The sequence below is a fragment of the Theropithecus gelada genome, chromosome 17, assembly GCF_003255815.1.
Source record: "Theropithecus gelada isolate Dixy chromosome 17, Tgel_1.0, whole genome shotgun sequence".
NCBI classification, from domain to species: Eukaryota; Metazoa; Chordata; class Mammalia; order Primates; family Cercopithecidae; genus Theropithecus; species Theropithecus gelada.
This window is the reverse complement of record NC_037685.1, coordinates 39,241,535-39,256,216: the sequence shown is the minus strand read 5'-3', so window position 1 is coordinate 39,256,216 and position 14,682 is coordinate 39,241,535. Positions and strand designations below refer to the sequence as shown.

The window sequence follows — 14,682 nt, the reverse complement described above, 5'->3', positions numbered from 1 at the left end:
AAAAAAAAAAAATCAAAGATTATAAACAAGAACATAGTTTTCTAAAATTAATCAGTTAAAACTTATTTTTAAGACTATCATGAAAAGCATCAGCTAATCTAGTGAGCATCTAATATGATATAAAAATGAGTACATGAAAGGGATCATAGCAGTCCCAAACCATTACAGCCATTCCTCTATTGATATATATTAATGGTGAGTATCTTTCTCATAGTATCTATTCAGACATCATGGCATTCCTAGAAACTCAAAAGCTGGCTTTCTGAGCTCAGATTCCATTTCCCACATTATCCAATATTTTTCCTGGGATCCCAAAAGACAGGACAACTCTTGATTTATGGTATATGGTTGTTTAGTTTCTTCCCAAAAACTTTCAGATGACTATAACAAATAGCAGCAAAATCAACCACTAAAAAGTTTCCTGCTATAGTTAGCTCCCAGACATTGAAGGTAATCATGAAAAGCAGTTATGGAGTTCAAGAAGTTTTCTTAGCACAGTCATTTCTCACTAAGCAGTGAGATGAAATTTAAAGACATCAGAAATATCTGGGGCCGGGCATGGTGGCTCATGCCTGTAAACCCAATACTTTCAGAGGCTAAGGTGGGAGGATCATTTGAGCCCAGGAGTTCCAGACCAGCCTGGGCAATATAGAGAGGCCTCATCTCTACAAAAAAAAAAAAAAAAAAAAAAACTTCTTTTAATTAGCCAGACATGGTAGCTGGCACCTGGAATCCCAGCTACTTGGGAGGCTGAGGCAGAATGATTGCATGAGCCCATGAGTTGGAAGTTGCAGTGAGCTATGGTCATGCCACTACACTTTAGCCTGGGTGACAGAGAAAGACCCTGACTCAAAAACAAACAAACAACAACAACAAAAAGAAAACAAAAATCTCTAGAAGTGTTTTATTTTCTCTTCAAAAATAAATTCTTTCTTCCCATTTCCCAAGAAAGAAAAGTCTTCTATACCCGAAGACAGAATGAGTACTTTGAAGGAGCTCAAGAAACAATTTTTATTTCTTCCTATTCATCCAAGACTAATAATTAATAAAGTTTTTTTGTTTTTTGTTTTTTGTTTTTTGTTTTTGATGCAGAGTCTCACTCTGTCGCCCAGGCTGGAGTGCAGCAGTGCAATCTCGGCTCACTGCAATCTCTGCCTCCCAGGTGCAGACGATTCTCGTGCCTCAGCCTCCCAAGTAGCTGGGACTACAGGCATGCACCACCACAGCTAGCTAATTTTTTTAGTATTTTTAGTAGAGATGGGGTTTCACCATGTTGATCAGGCTGGTCTCAAACTCCTGACCCTCAAATGATCCACCCACCTCAGCATCCCAAAGTGCTGGGATTACAGGTATGAGCCACTGCACCTGGCCAAAGATATTTTAACTCAATAGTTAAAGACCCAAAGTGATTGTGCCATTCACTGAATTTACCTGCAACTCCTTAAGTAGGCCCAGCTACCAGGGACAGAAATTCCTCTGTGGGGAGAACCACACTCAGATAAATATAGCAAGAGTAGCAGGATTGAAAAAAAGAAGGGTACCTATATCTCAACTCCTACCTTCCTTGGAATTGAAGCCCCATGCAAAGTGAAGAATCAGGGTCCAAAATGTGAAAAAACATAAATGTATCATGGGAGATCAAATGACCCACCTCCAGCGGCACTGTCATATACAGGGAGCCTGATATGCTATGCTGGGCCACCAGCTGAACCATATCAGATGAAAGCCCAAGCAAGCATGATGTCAGCAAGCTTACCAGCCTCATGCTAGGACAACGGCATAGACTCCAGTCTGTAAGAAGGCTCATTTCAGCCAGGTGCGGTGGCTCACGCCTGTAATCCCAGCACTTTGGGAGGCTGAGGCGGGTGGATCACCTGAGGTCAGCAGTTTGAGACCAGCCTGGCCAACATGGCAAAACCCCATCTCTACTAAAAAGGTAAAAATTAGCTGGGTGTGGTGGCACGCACCTGTAATCCTAGCTACTCGGGAGGCTAAGGTAGGAGAATCGCTTGAACCCAGGAGACGGAGGTTGCATTCCAGCCTAGGAGACAGAGCAAGATGCCACCTCAAAAAAGTAAAATAAAAAAAACAGAAGGTTCATTTCATCTCATAGAGATTTCAGGAAGAATTAGTCCTTTAATTTTGGGAAGTAAATTTGTGACAAGATGTACTATAAAGATGGGTTAAAGAAACCCTACCTGGCAGCAGCAATGGGCAAGGAAAAAATAAATGCTTGAATGAAGGGCTATAATCCCCTTGTCTTTTATTTTATTTTATTTCAAAATCTAACTTTTCTCCAAGTCCAAATGTCTGGCTGACTTAAGAAAGAACACTTGGGCACAGCTGTTGGCATGCCTCTTTTGTGTAAAAGAGTAAATAAATAAATTCAAATAAAAAGAAATATCTGGACAACACAAGGCAGAAAAACCCTACCTTGTAAGAGGTGGCAACTGGCTCTCTGAAGAGAAAGAACTAGAGAAAAACAAAAAAAACCCTGCCCTACTGGAAGAAAAACTGTATATAATAAAAAGATCAGAAAAAATGAATTTCCAAGTATTATTGCCAACACTCAAAGTCATCAAAACATATTTCCTAAAACATTAGTTCCAATTCCATTTATACAGTACGTGCCTCTGTTTTCCACTCTCTTCTCTAATTCAACTATTTGATGTTCCACCCATCACATCCCTGTAACATTAACTAAATCGTGAACACTTCCTTTCTTTTCCCTGATCCACTCAAACATTTATGACAGGTATATTTTATTACAGCAAGGTATAAAAAGATAATAAATCACAGTCCCCTACCCCTCCAGGAGTTTGGTCTGGTATGAAAGATAGACTTATACACCAACTGCAAGTAAGATAATAAAGGCTGGGTGTGGTGGTTCACGCCTGTAATCTTAGCACTTTGGGAGGCCAAGGCGGGCGGATCACTTGAGGTCAGTAGTTTGAAACCAGCCTGACCAACATGGTGAAACCCTGTCTCTACTAAAAATACAAAAAAATCAGCTGGGCATGGTGGCGCATGCCTGTAATCCCAGCTACTCAAGAGGCTGAGGCATAACAATCACTTGAACCTGGGAGATGGAGGCTGCAGTGAGCCAAGATCGCGCCACTGCACTCCAGCCTGGGTGACAGAGTGAGACTCCATCTGATAAATAAATACATAAATGTAATAAAAAATAATACGTACAAGTTGCTAACATAGAAAATGGTTTCACAAAGAATTGGCTATTGAACAATAAAACTGGATTTCTAATAAATGAAAAAAGTGAGAGAGAACTAACAGAGAAAGAGCGCATTCGAAATGGTGGAAATGTGAAAGGTGCCAGTCTATTGAGAAATCTGTAAGATGACCTGAAAATAAAGTGTATGAAAAGGGACTGATGGGAAAGGATGGTAGAAGAAAAATCAGTAGGAACTCGAATGGATCTTGAATGTGTTGGTAAAGTGTTTGGATTTTGGGAAGTCTGTGATTCTCAATATTTATCTCCTATGGAAAGAAAATAACATCCACAGGAGGCAAACTACACTGCATCATTAATAGCAGCTTACTATATATTACTGCAGTTGAGTCATTCAAGCAATTAGCTGTAACACTTTCCTTTCTCTCCCAGTAACCTCAGATGAAGGTTAGGACATAGTGCTATCAACAACGAAAACCTCCTTTATTTTCCTCTGTTATCTAACCAAACTTTTACCATAATATAGGATATGCAGCATAATATACGCGATGCAAACATGCATTCTGCTGCAGCAAATTCCTTCCCACATTTGTTTTTTAAGTAGCTTTCAAGAAACACCCCTGGCCATTCTAACTGCAGGTAAGACAGACTAAGCATGCTCCACCCTGACTATCCCACTGAACGCAACTATGAAACCTCAAGAGAATGCATGAATCAAGTATTTATAGACTTGGAAAAGCAAACAGTAGCAGGCAGATCAAGGAAGTAAAGAATTGAAATTACTATAAACAAGTGGTGTGTTTTATCATTTTCTTTTCCTCCCATGATCTCCCTGCCCGACCTTGGAAAAGCCTGAAATGCAAAGTAGGCATGGGGACACTGACAGAGAGAACTCCAGAAGAAGCCCTACTCATCTCACTCAAAAGGCAGAAAAGGGAGCTCCTGATACTTACAACATTATGGAAATCTCAATTCCCATATACTTTTTCTTTTGCTCTATTCTTTTTTGCCCCAGCCCCCAAGTAATTTTGTGGCTGTGGTACCAGTGGCAGACACAGGCGCCAGCAAGAGCCAAAACAATGAGAGAAGAAACATTATTCTCCAATCAGTGAAACTGCAGTCTCAAGAGGGTAGGTAAAACCCCAAGATTTTTTCTACTCTCTCTGTGCTCTTAACACGTGCTGGCCACAAACACAAAATTAGAACAGCAGAGCAAGGTAACTAAAACCTCAGATTTCTAAGTAAGAAGACTGAAAAGTGAAGGCCTAAAGAACCAGAATGGGAGAAGCTAGCATGGAGAAGTGACACAAGAAAAGTTGTTTATGAACTTCTGAGCTCTTCCCTAGGTTGGGCATGTATTGATGTAATCCTAATAAGTATACCAAAGAATTTAAACACTGAGCTAACCACACATCCCAGACTGATGACTTGTTGACACATATGTGGGGCAGATCTGAATAGCTGTACAAAGACCCACAGCCCACAGAAAAAAAAAAACTGGAATGTGCGCTCTGAAGCTAACCAAGTTAAATGCTACTACAACAAAAATATTAACATCCAAAAAGATATGAACTAAATTCAGAGGATTATGTCTCATAACATCATACTCAAAACATCTAAAATTAACCCAAGAACCAGGTAAATCCCTTACAGCGAAGGAAAAATCAAATACCAAGACCAATGTGACAAAAATGTTGACATTATCTCACAAAAATTTTAAGGAAGTTATCATTAAAATTTTCCAACAAGCAATTATGAACACTCTTGAAACAAACAGAAAATTTGAAAGTATCAGAAAAGAAATTGAATGTATAAAAAGAAGCCAATGGAAATTTTTAAACTAAAATATGCAATAACCAAATTTTAAGAAAAAACATACTGGATGGGCTCAAGAGTAGACTACAGACGACAAAGGAAAGAGTCAATAAATCTGAAGACTGATCAACAGAAATTATACAATCTGAAACAAGAAAGAAAAAAAGACTGGAAAAAATTAACAAGAAACTATGGAATAATACTTGAAGGTCTAACATACATGTCCATCAGAAAAATAAGGACTGAAAATGTCCCAAGTTTGGTAAAAGACATAAACCTATAGATTCAAGAAGGTCAGTGAATCTCAAACAGGGTAACAAAAAGAAATCAGAAAACATAATCAAACCACTGAAAATTAAAGAAAAAATTCCTGAAAGTAAACAAAGAAAAACAACATGTTAACTATAAAGGAATGATACTCAAACAACTATGGATTTCACATCAGAAGCCACAAAGACCAGAAGGAAGTGACATAATGTTTTTCAAGCTCTGGAAAGAAAGAACTGTCAACCCAGTACTCTACATTCAGTGCAAATATCCTCTAAGAATGAAGGTGAAATAAAGACATGTTCTTTCTTTTTTTTTTCTTTCTTTTTTTGCTTTTTATTTCATTTTTTTATTTTTATTTTATTTTATTTTTTGAGATGGAGTTTTGCTCTGTCTCCCAGGCTGGAGTGCAGTGGTGTGATCTTGGCTCACTGCAACCTCTACTGCCTGGGTTCAAGCAATTCTCCTGCCTCAGCCTCCCAAGTAGCTGAGATTATAGGCGCCTGCCACTGCGCCTGGCTAATTTTTTTGTCGTTTTAGTAGAGACGGGGTTTCACCATCTTGGCCAGGCTGGTCTTGAACTCCTGACCTCGTGATCCACTCGCTTCAGCCTCCCAAAGTGCTGGGATTACAGGCATAAGCCACTGCACACAGCCAAGACATTTTCAAATAAAGGAAAACTAAGAGCATTAGTCGCTAGCAGATCAGCTCTAAAACTACTTAAGGAAGTTCTTCAGACAGAAGGAAAATAACATTAGAAGGAAATTTGAAACATAAGGAATGAAGAGCAATAGAAATGATAACATTGTCTTTGAAATATGTTTAACTGTTGAAAGCAAAAATGTTAACATTGTCTGATGGGGTTTTCAATGCATGCAGATATAACATGTAAGAAAACCGTAACGTAAGAGGAGAATGTAGATACCTACATGATGGTAAGACTGACGTATTCCAATTAAGGTGGTAAAATATGAATTTTAAATAGACTATGGGAAGTTAAGTATGTATATTATAAACAAAGTATTAATTTGAAGAAAAATTACACGAGATAGTCATAAACACAATAAATTTCAAAGGAATATTTTTAAAAAGTTCAAATAACACAAAAGAAGACACAAAGAGTGAAACAACGAAAAAAACTAGAAAAACAAAATAATAAAACAGTAGCCCTAAACCCAAACATATCACTAAGTACATTAAACATAAAAGTGGTCAGTAGTGATGGTTCCCACCTTAATCCCAACACTTTGGGAGGCCGAAATGAGAGGATCGCTTGAGCCCAAGAGTTCACGACCAGCCTGGACAACATAGGGAGACCACATCTCCACAAAAGAAAATTAGCTGGAGGTGTTCCCAGTTACTCAGGAGGCTGAGGTGAAAGGATCACTTGGGCCCAGGAGGCTGAGGCTGCAGTGGGCCATGATGGCACCACTGCACTCCGGCCTGGATGACAGAGTGAGACCCTGTCTCGAAAAAAATTTTTAAATACAAAATAAAGGCTTAAACATACAAATTAAAAGAGATTGTCAAAATATGACCCAAGTATATGCTGTGTAAAAGAGATTCCCATCAAATATAATAATATATGTAGTTTAAAGGTAAAATGATGGGAAAAAATACAATGCAAACATTAAGCAAATAAAGGCTGGAATGCCTAGGTTAGTATCAGAAAAAGTAGGCTTCAGAGCAAAGAAATTTACAAGGGATAGAGAAGAACATTACCTAATCGTAACAGGGTGAATTCACCAAAAAGATACAATAATCCTTAATGTGTATGTTCCTAACAACAGTGCCTCATAAAGCAAAAACTGGCAGAACTGAGAGGAAAAACAGACAATAATCCAGGCATTGTTGGAAACATCAAGACTCTCAAAAGAAAGACAAGTAGTAGAAAATCGGCATGGATATAGAGGAACCGGACGATACCACAAACCAGTTGTATCTCATTGACATTTATACACTACTTAAATCTAACAACAGAAGACACAACCTTTACAAGTACACATGAAACATGCACCAAAATAGGTCATACCTGGATCAGAAAACAAACTTAACACACTGAAAAGAACTATGATAATACAAAGTATGATCTCTGAACTCAGAGAATTAGTATTAGAAATAAATAACAGAAAGACAGTAGAAAAATCTTCAAATGCTTGGAAATTAAACAATTTTAAATAACCTATGGGCAAAAAAGGAAGTCTCAGAAAACATTCTTAACAAAAATGAAAATACGATGTATAAAAAAAATTATTAGATGCACTTAGAGTGCTTAGAGAGAAAATTATAGTATTAAATATTATATAAGAATATATATCTCAAATCAATAATCTAAGCTCCTACCTTACAAACCAGAAAAAGAAAAGCAAAATAAACCTAAAGTAGAAGGAAGAAAACAACAGAGGAGGTATCAATAATAGAGAAAACTAAGAGAGAAAAAAAGAAATCAATCCAACCCAAGCTAGTTATTCTAAAGCATCAATAAAACTGATAAATCTCTAACACGACTAAGAAAAGAAGAAAAAAAGAAGACATCCAAAATAAGAAAGGAAAGAGGTTATCACTATGAACTATGCAGATATTAAAAGGATAATAAAAGATTTCTAAGAATAATTCTATGCACATAAATTGGACAATTTATATGAAATGAACCAATCGCTCAAAAATGGCAAAACACAAAGCTAACAAAACACACTCAAAATAAGATAGATAACCTGAATACTCCAATAACTATTAAAGAACTTGAACACGTCATTTAAAACCTCCTGAAGAAATCTCCTGGCCCGGTTGGTTTCACTGGGGAATTCTAAACAATTTTATAGGCCAGGCACAGTGGCCCACGCCCTGTAATCCCAGCACTTTGGGAGGCCAAGGCGGGCAGATCACCTGAGGTTGGGAGTTTGAGACCAGCCTGACCAACATGGAGAAACCCTGTCTCTACTGAAAATACAAAAATTAGCCGGGCGTGGTGGCGCATGCCTGTAATCCCAGCTACTCGAGAGGCTGAGGCAGGAGAATCGCTTAACTCGGGAGGCGAAGGTTGCGGTGAGCCGAGATCACACCATTGCACTCCAGCCTGGACAACAAGAGTGAAAGTCCACCTCAAAAAAAAAAAACAATTTTATACACTCTCATTCAGAGAAGAAACATTTCTCAATTCATTTTATAAGGATAACATTATGCTAACACCAAAGACGGGACACAAAAAGAAAACTGCAGACCAATGTCCCTTATAATAATGATGTAAAAAATCCTTAACGAAAAATTAAGAAGTCCAATCCAGCAATATATAAAAAAGAATACATCACAACCAAAATGCAAAACTAGCTTCATACTAAAAAAATGAATTACTCAGTGTAAAATAACATATTACAATCAAAAGGAAAAAAAAACCACATGATCATATCAATTGATTCAGGAAAAGCGTAAGACAAAATTCAACATTCATTGGCAAATTAGGAGTAGACAGGATCTTCCTCAACCTGATAAAAAGCAACCACAAAAAACCCACAGCTAATACTATATTTAATTCTGAATGACTGAATGCTTTTCCACTAAGATTGTGAGTAAGCCAAGAATGTGCACCATTACTACTTCTCTTCCACTTCAAACTGGAATTCCTAACTACAGCAACAGAAAAAAAAAAAATAAAGGAGCTAGAACCTCTTTTCCTTTGTACAGGTTCCAATTCAGATGAATAACTCAAAATACAAATCCACCATTGCCATCTCCAGACAGCATTCTATCTTCCTAAAGGATGCCTACTAAACTTTTCCCTTTGCTACTCCAACTCGGCAGCTGCCACTGAGCAGCAGCAGGAACAAGCAGCAAAGGAAGCAATCCCAGGTGGGATCAGTGACTGGCTCTAGCCAGAGCTCCAGAGCCAGCAAAACAATGCCTCGACTTGCTGAGTGGGGCAAGTTAGGTATCAAGTGGGTAACCTGGATAAACTGATGCTTGAAATTGAGCAAAAACAAAATTTTGAGATCTGACGCTTTTCTCTGGTTTTTGTGGACCTCAATAAATTTAGCACAAAAAAAGGATGGCACAGTGAGTTCATATTTCAAAAGCTCTCTCTATTTCAAATGTACAGCAATGACGATAAAACCCAGAAAAGAAAACTAAGAAAACAGGTAAGCAGAAATAAGTGGTAAACATTTCACAAACTCAAAACAGGAGAAAAACACGTAACAATGCTAACCACTGGCTGGTTCTTCAGAAGCAGGAAGTGCCAAATGCAAAGTACAGATGGTGAGAACGTTCTGAGAAGACTGAGAAGAGAGCCAGAGCCACTGGCGAAAACCAGGCCAAAGAGGAACTGCCCTTGGCCTAAAGAGAAGGCCACCAAGTACAGTCTGCAACTACAGCTCACTACAACACCTAGAGATTGTGGACCTAGGGAGGCAGAACACAGCCTTAGGGTCAAAATCTGAACGAGCTGTTGGGACTAAGCTGCCATGTGTCCAGACTGGCACCATAAAACCTGGATGTAGATTAGGAATCCAAAATGCCAGGAGGTGGGCAACCACAAACTACTGGTCAGGGAGAAGGTGGGAGGCAGCAGTGACAGAGGTAAGAGAGAAACTAGGAAAGAGAGAGGAAGAGGAAGGTCAAGGAAGCAAAGGGGAGGGAGAAGATGAAGGATGAAGAGCAACAATCTTTTTTAACTTTCACCAGAAAAAAGAGCCTATGAACTAAAATTCCAAAACAGAGTAAGAAAACATTCGCTAACAAACAAAACTTCAGAAACTGAAACAGTTCACATCAGATAAACTGCCCCAGATGAAATTAATTTTATCAGTCTAAAAGATTAAAAGACTAACTAGAAAAGGATTTTAAAAGACCTTGCTAAAGAAGCAATAACAAAGTGAAGAGAGGTGACTAGATTCCAAAATTATTTATGAAAAGGACTTGCTCATAAATTGGAAATGAGAAATGAAAGAAAGAATGATGGTGAACATAAATTCCTACATCTTGTGCTTCTGCAGTAGGATTCAAATACAAGAAGCCTGAAGGATCAAATTTCAGTTTGGGTAATGCTGGGTTTGAGGTAGTTGTAAAATATCCAACTAAAGACGTCACAGAGAGAGAGAAACAGAGTTGGAGTCAACTGTGGTTGACAACTGTGGTTGATTAAAACCACAGAAATAGAAGTGGAAGAGAATGTGATCTTTCGGGGTACGGGTAGAGAAAGTACAAAAAGAAAACAATTTTAAGAAGAGCCCACCCATCAAACCTTGAGTGATTCCTGTAGAGAGGACACAGAAGAGGGCCACAGAAGTAGAAAGAAAACTAGGAGATTAAAATGGCACCAAAGCCAGAGGATGAGAGTGTCTGAAAAAGGGTAATAGTGTTAAAAGCTTCTGGGAAGTCAAATAGAAGAGGACTGAAAAATGTCCACTGGACTTAACATGAGAAAACTGGTGGTCACACTAGCAGGAACTCTTAGTAGAGTACTGAGGACAGAAGCAGACTGGAGTGGCTCAGGGCCTTTGCACAAGCCGTCTTGTCTGCCTAGCTGGCTGACTCCTTCTCATCCATCAGTCTTAGCTTACATTTTACCCTCAGCAAGACTTTCCCTGAGCAGCCTACTAGTGAAGGGAACCACAATTCTCTCTCAACAACTTGTTTCCCTCATAACACTTATCACAATTTGTAATTATGTTTTATTTCTCTATATCCATCTCTAAAGCAGCAATCCTATCACTTCCAGTGGCTCTTCTTGTTCCAGTACCTATCATAGTACCTGGCCTCCAACAGGCACTAATAAAAACTCTGCCTTCAAAGTAATAAACTTCACTTCATTTTGTGGGGAGAGGGGACTTTTCCTTATACTTAGTATGAGAAGCAACATGCACAGTGGAAAGAGTACAACTTAGAAGTTACACATAATTCGTAAGGCCGGGCGCGGTGGCTCAAGCCTGTAATCCCAGCACTTTGGGAGGCCGAGACGGGCGGATCACGAGGTCAGGAGATCGAGACCATCCTCGCTAACACGGTGAAACCCCATCTCTACTAAAAAATACAAAAAACTAGCCGGGCGAAGTGGCGGGTGCCTGTAGTCCCAGCTACTCGGGAGGCTGAGGCAGGAGAATGGCGTGAACCCGAGAGGAGGAGCTTGCAGTGAGCTGAGATCCGGCCACTGCACTCCAGCCTGGGTGACAGAGCAAGACTCCGTCTCAAAAAAAAAAAAAAAAAAAAAAAAAAAGAAGTTACACATAATTCGAATCTTAGCTCCACTATTCACTAGCGCAGTGATCTTTGGCAACCCGAAGACTGGCTTTATACTGGAGGGCCCAATTTTCTCAATTTAAAATGGTAACAATAATTCAATCCTTATGTAATTATGTGCTTTTCTAGTACACCATAGATACTCAATGAGTGAGAGGCATTATGTGGAATAACCATGTCCTTTCCTTCCACTCAGTAGTCTGAATGAGTGAGGCTGTAAAAATGAGTTAAGTCATGGCCTTAGAAACACTGGAACATCAGAATAAGTTAAACTGTATATCAAATCTTTTATTTTTTTTATTTTTTTTTTTATTTTTTTTTTATTTTTTTTTGAGACGGAGTCTCGCTCTGTCGCCCAGGCTGGAGTGCAGTGGCCGGATCTCAGCTCACTGCAAGCTCTGCCTCCCGGGTTTACGCCATTCTCCTGCCTCAGCCTCCCGAGTAGCTGGGACTACAGGCACCTGCCACCTCGCCTGGCTAGTTTTTTGTATTTTTAGTAGAGACGGGGTTTCACCATGTTAGCCAGGATGGTCTCGATCTCCTGACCTTGTGATCCGCCCGTCTCGGCCTCCCAAAGTGCTGGGATTACAGGCTTGAGCCACCGCGCCTGGCCTCAAATCTTTTATTAAATGTATGCTTTTTCAGTAAGATAGGACTTCCGATCCTTCCCAAATAGCTGCTTAGAGAAAAATAAATCCATGATTAGGTACTTTTCCATGCCAGCAGGTATTAATTACATTGAAATACATAAGTTCCCTTTAAACCATGTTGTTTAAGTTCATCAGAAATTATAAAATAAAACCAAAAAGATATATTAATACAATATTTCACTGTTTTGTTCTTAATTTAAAATTTTACTATAAGTAAAAATAAAAAGTAACTTCAGTGTAAGTTATTAACAAAAAATTGAGAAAGTCTTGAGACATTTCCTTAACGTTTTATAAAAGAAAATATCCACAGGTCACTTCCCATAGATTAAAAAAAGCCGGATGGTTTTATTGAATTTAAATAGCAAGGTATATTAACACACAAATGAGTAAGTCATACATGAAGACACTGATATAAATCCTGCCCAAATATAATTTTTGCCTGACTGCTACAAAAAGTCATAGTCCATCTTGACTGGAATGACTAGTTTACCTTTAACTCCAGGTGACTTAAACTATCAGTCCTTTAAGAAGCTTTACTGGTTTTTGACAATTTAACCTGCTGAGCTCACAGCACCCATGGGAGGGTCTTGGTTGCAAGTTTTACTTCTGATGTTGCTGACCACTAATACTAACTCCACAGAAAATGGATTTCAATAACAGCCACCCACAGGTTAACACTGAGTATTACCCATAATACTGCTTTAATTAAGTTAATACATAAAGGTCACAATTTGGCAGAAAGTTTTATTAAATTTGGCAGTGCTCACGATAACCAAAAAAAAGGTGTTCATCTGTACAATAACTCTTTAAATTTGTCTAGAGATATAATCCAGTGTGGTCATGGGTTTATGCTGCATTTCAATTTATTTTCTAAAAGGAATTCAATTTATTAGTTCCATTCCCCCAAAAAAACATACATTTCTAGCATTTCTAATAGGTAGTTTCCTGACAGATAACTCCAACCATGCTGGGCATAGAATGGGTCTGTCTACCTGGCACAAAGAGACCCCCCGCTACAGCAAAGGAGGCTCCCAACCGCACCCCCAATTTAGGAGCGTTTTGATGGTGGAAAAGATTCATGCTTTGATTTGTCCATAGTTCATGTGTTAATTTGTCTCTGAAACAGTGGAATTATTTTTTCATCTTGAAAAGTAAAGACACATAAATTTTACCTTCAAACCCAAACCCTTTATGCATAGAAAACAAGCCAGAGAATATTTACAACGAATACATGAAAGGGCAAACATATGTTTAAATGACTCTGTTAACAAAAACAGATACTGTACTTTAAAACACAAATCACAGCACAGTTGACATAATTTTCTATTGTTATACTATAAGGTAATCTGAGGTTATTTTATGGAAAAGCAAACAATGGCTGGATTCAGCTCATATACATATTGAATTTGGCAATGATTGTGTTTTTTAAATACACAACCTGACAGGCACTATGGTAGATAATAATGAATCAGCATGGGAGCCATTTAACATACTTCTTGATTAACTCATTGCCTGTCCAGTTCGTAACAGACATGCTTACATGTCATAATCGTCATAACTCCCATCATCCCCACCACTAATACTGCAGCGCCTTGATTAGTCCACAACTCCCAGACGAGCCATTGCTAATGCTAAATAATTCTCTTCAGCCTCCTGCTACTATTCTGCAGGATCTCCAATTAAATATAATATTAATGTGAACAAATACCTACCAGGAATCCCATCCTATTCCATTTTACCCAAAAATGGAGAGAAAGTAATTTAGCCAAGCCAAAGATAATCAAAACATTTAAAATTGATGCAGCATACTGTTTCTGCAAAGTAAGTTTTTCCAAAGACAACAAAAGCAAAAAAGAAAAGGAAATGTCTAAACATCTTAAACGCTTTCTTCTCTCGGTTAGTTCTTTAATGAAAAGTCTATTGTTTTAAATTTGCATAGTAGATACATTGTATTCTTAATCTAAAAAGATTTCTGAAGGCTAAGTTTTACAAGAAAAGTGAGAAATAGCAAGTTTTAAAGCCATTATGCCATTTTTTAAACCCTTTGATTACATAATTCCCAGACTCCCAGATTCAAAACCATATACTAAGGCAAACAATTCCTCCCTTCCCATTAAATGCAGTACTGCAGTCACTCTTCAGAGGCTTTGCCACAAGACTTTTTGTTGTTGATAAGGAAAGTTAATATTGAAGAATGGCAACTATAAATACCTGTTGTAAGAATAAATTAAGAATCCTATAGATTTCCTCTTGCAACCTAAATGTCTGGAAATGTTTCTGATCTAATTAAGACCAACTGTGAAACATGGACCAGGACAGCCATCATCTTAAAATATCCTTTACTAAGAAAAGGCAATTTAAGAAAATGTTACTTAAATATAACATTCTCAACTACACACACACACACACACACACACACACACACACACAAAGGGTCACCTGATATTTTTCAGTTAACACCCCATAAAAGTTTTCTAAGCCTGACTTTAGTCATTTGTTCCTATTTGAGGATCAGTGATAGGCGTCAGCTCC

The 14,682-nt window shown here is 38.3% G+C and overlaps 1 protein-coding gene across 12 annotated transcripts in view; it reads right to left on the bottom strand.

Moving 5' to 3' along the window:
* The window catches only part of PCCA (propionyl-CoA carboxylase subunit alpha), a 436,358-nt gene that overhangs the window by 379,795 nt on the left and 41,881 nt on the right, over positions 1-14,682 (bottom strand). The window lies entirely within an intron of this gene.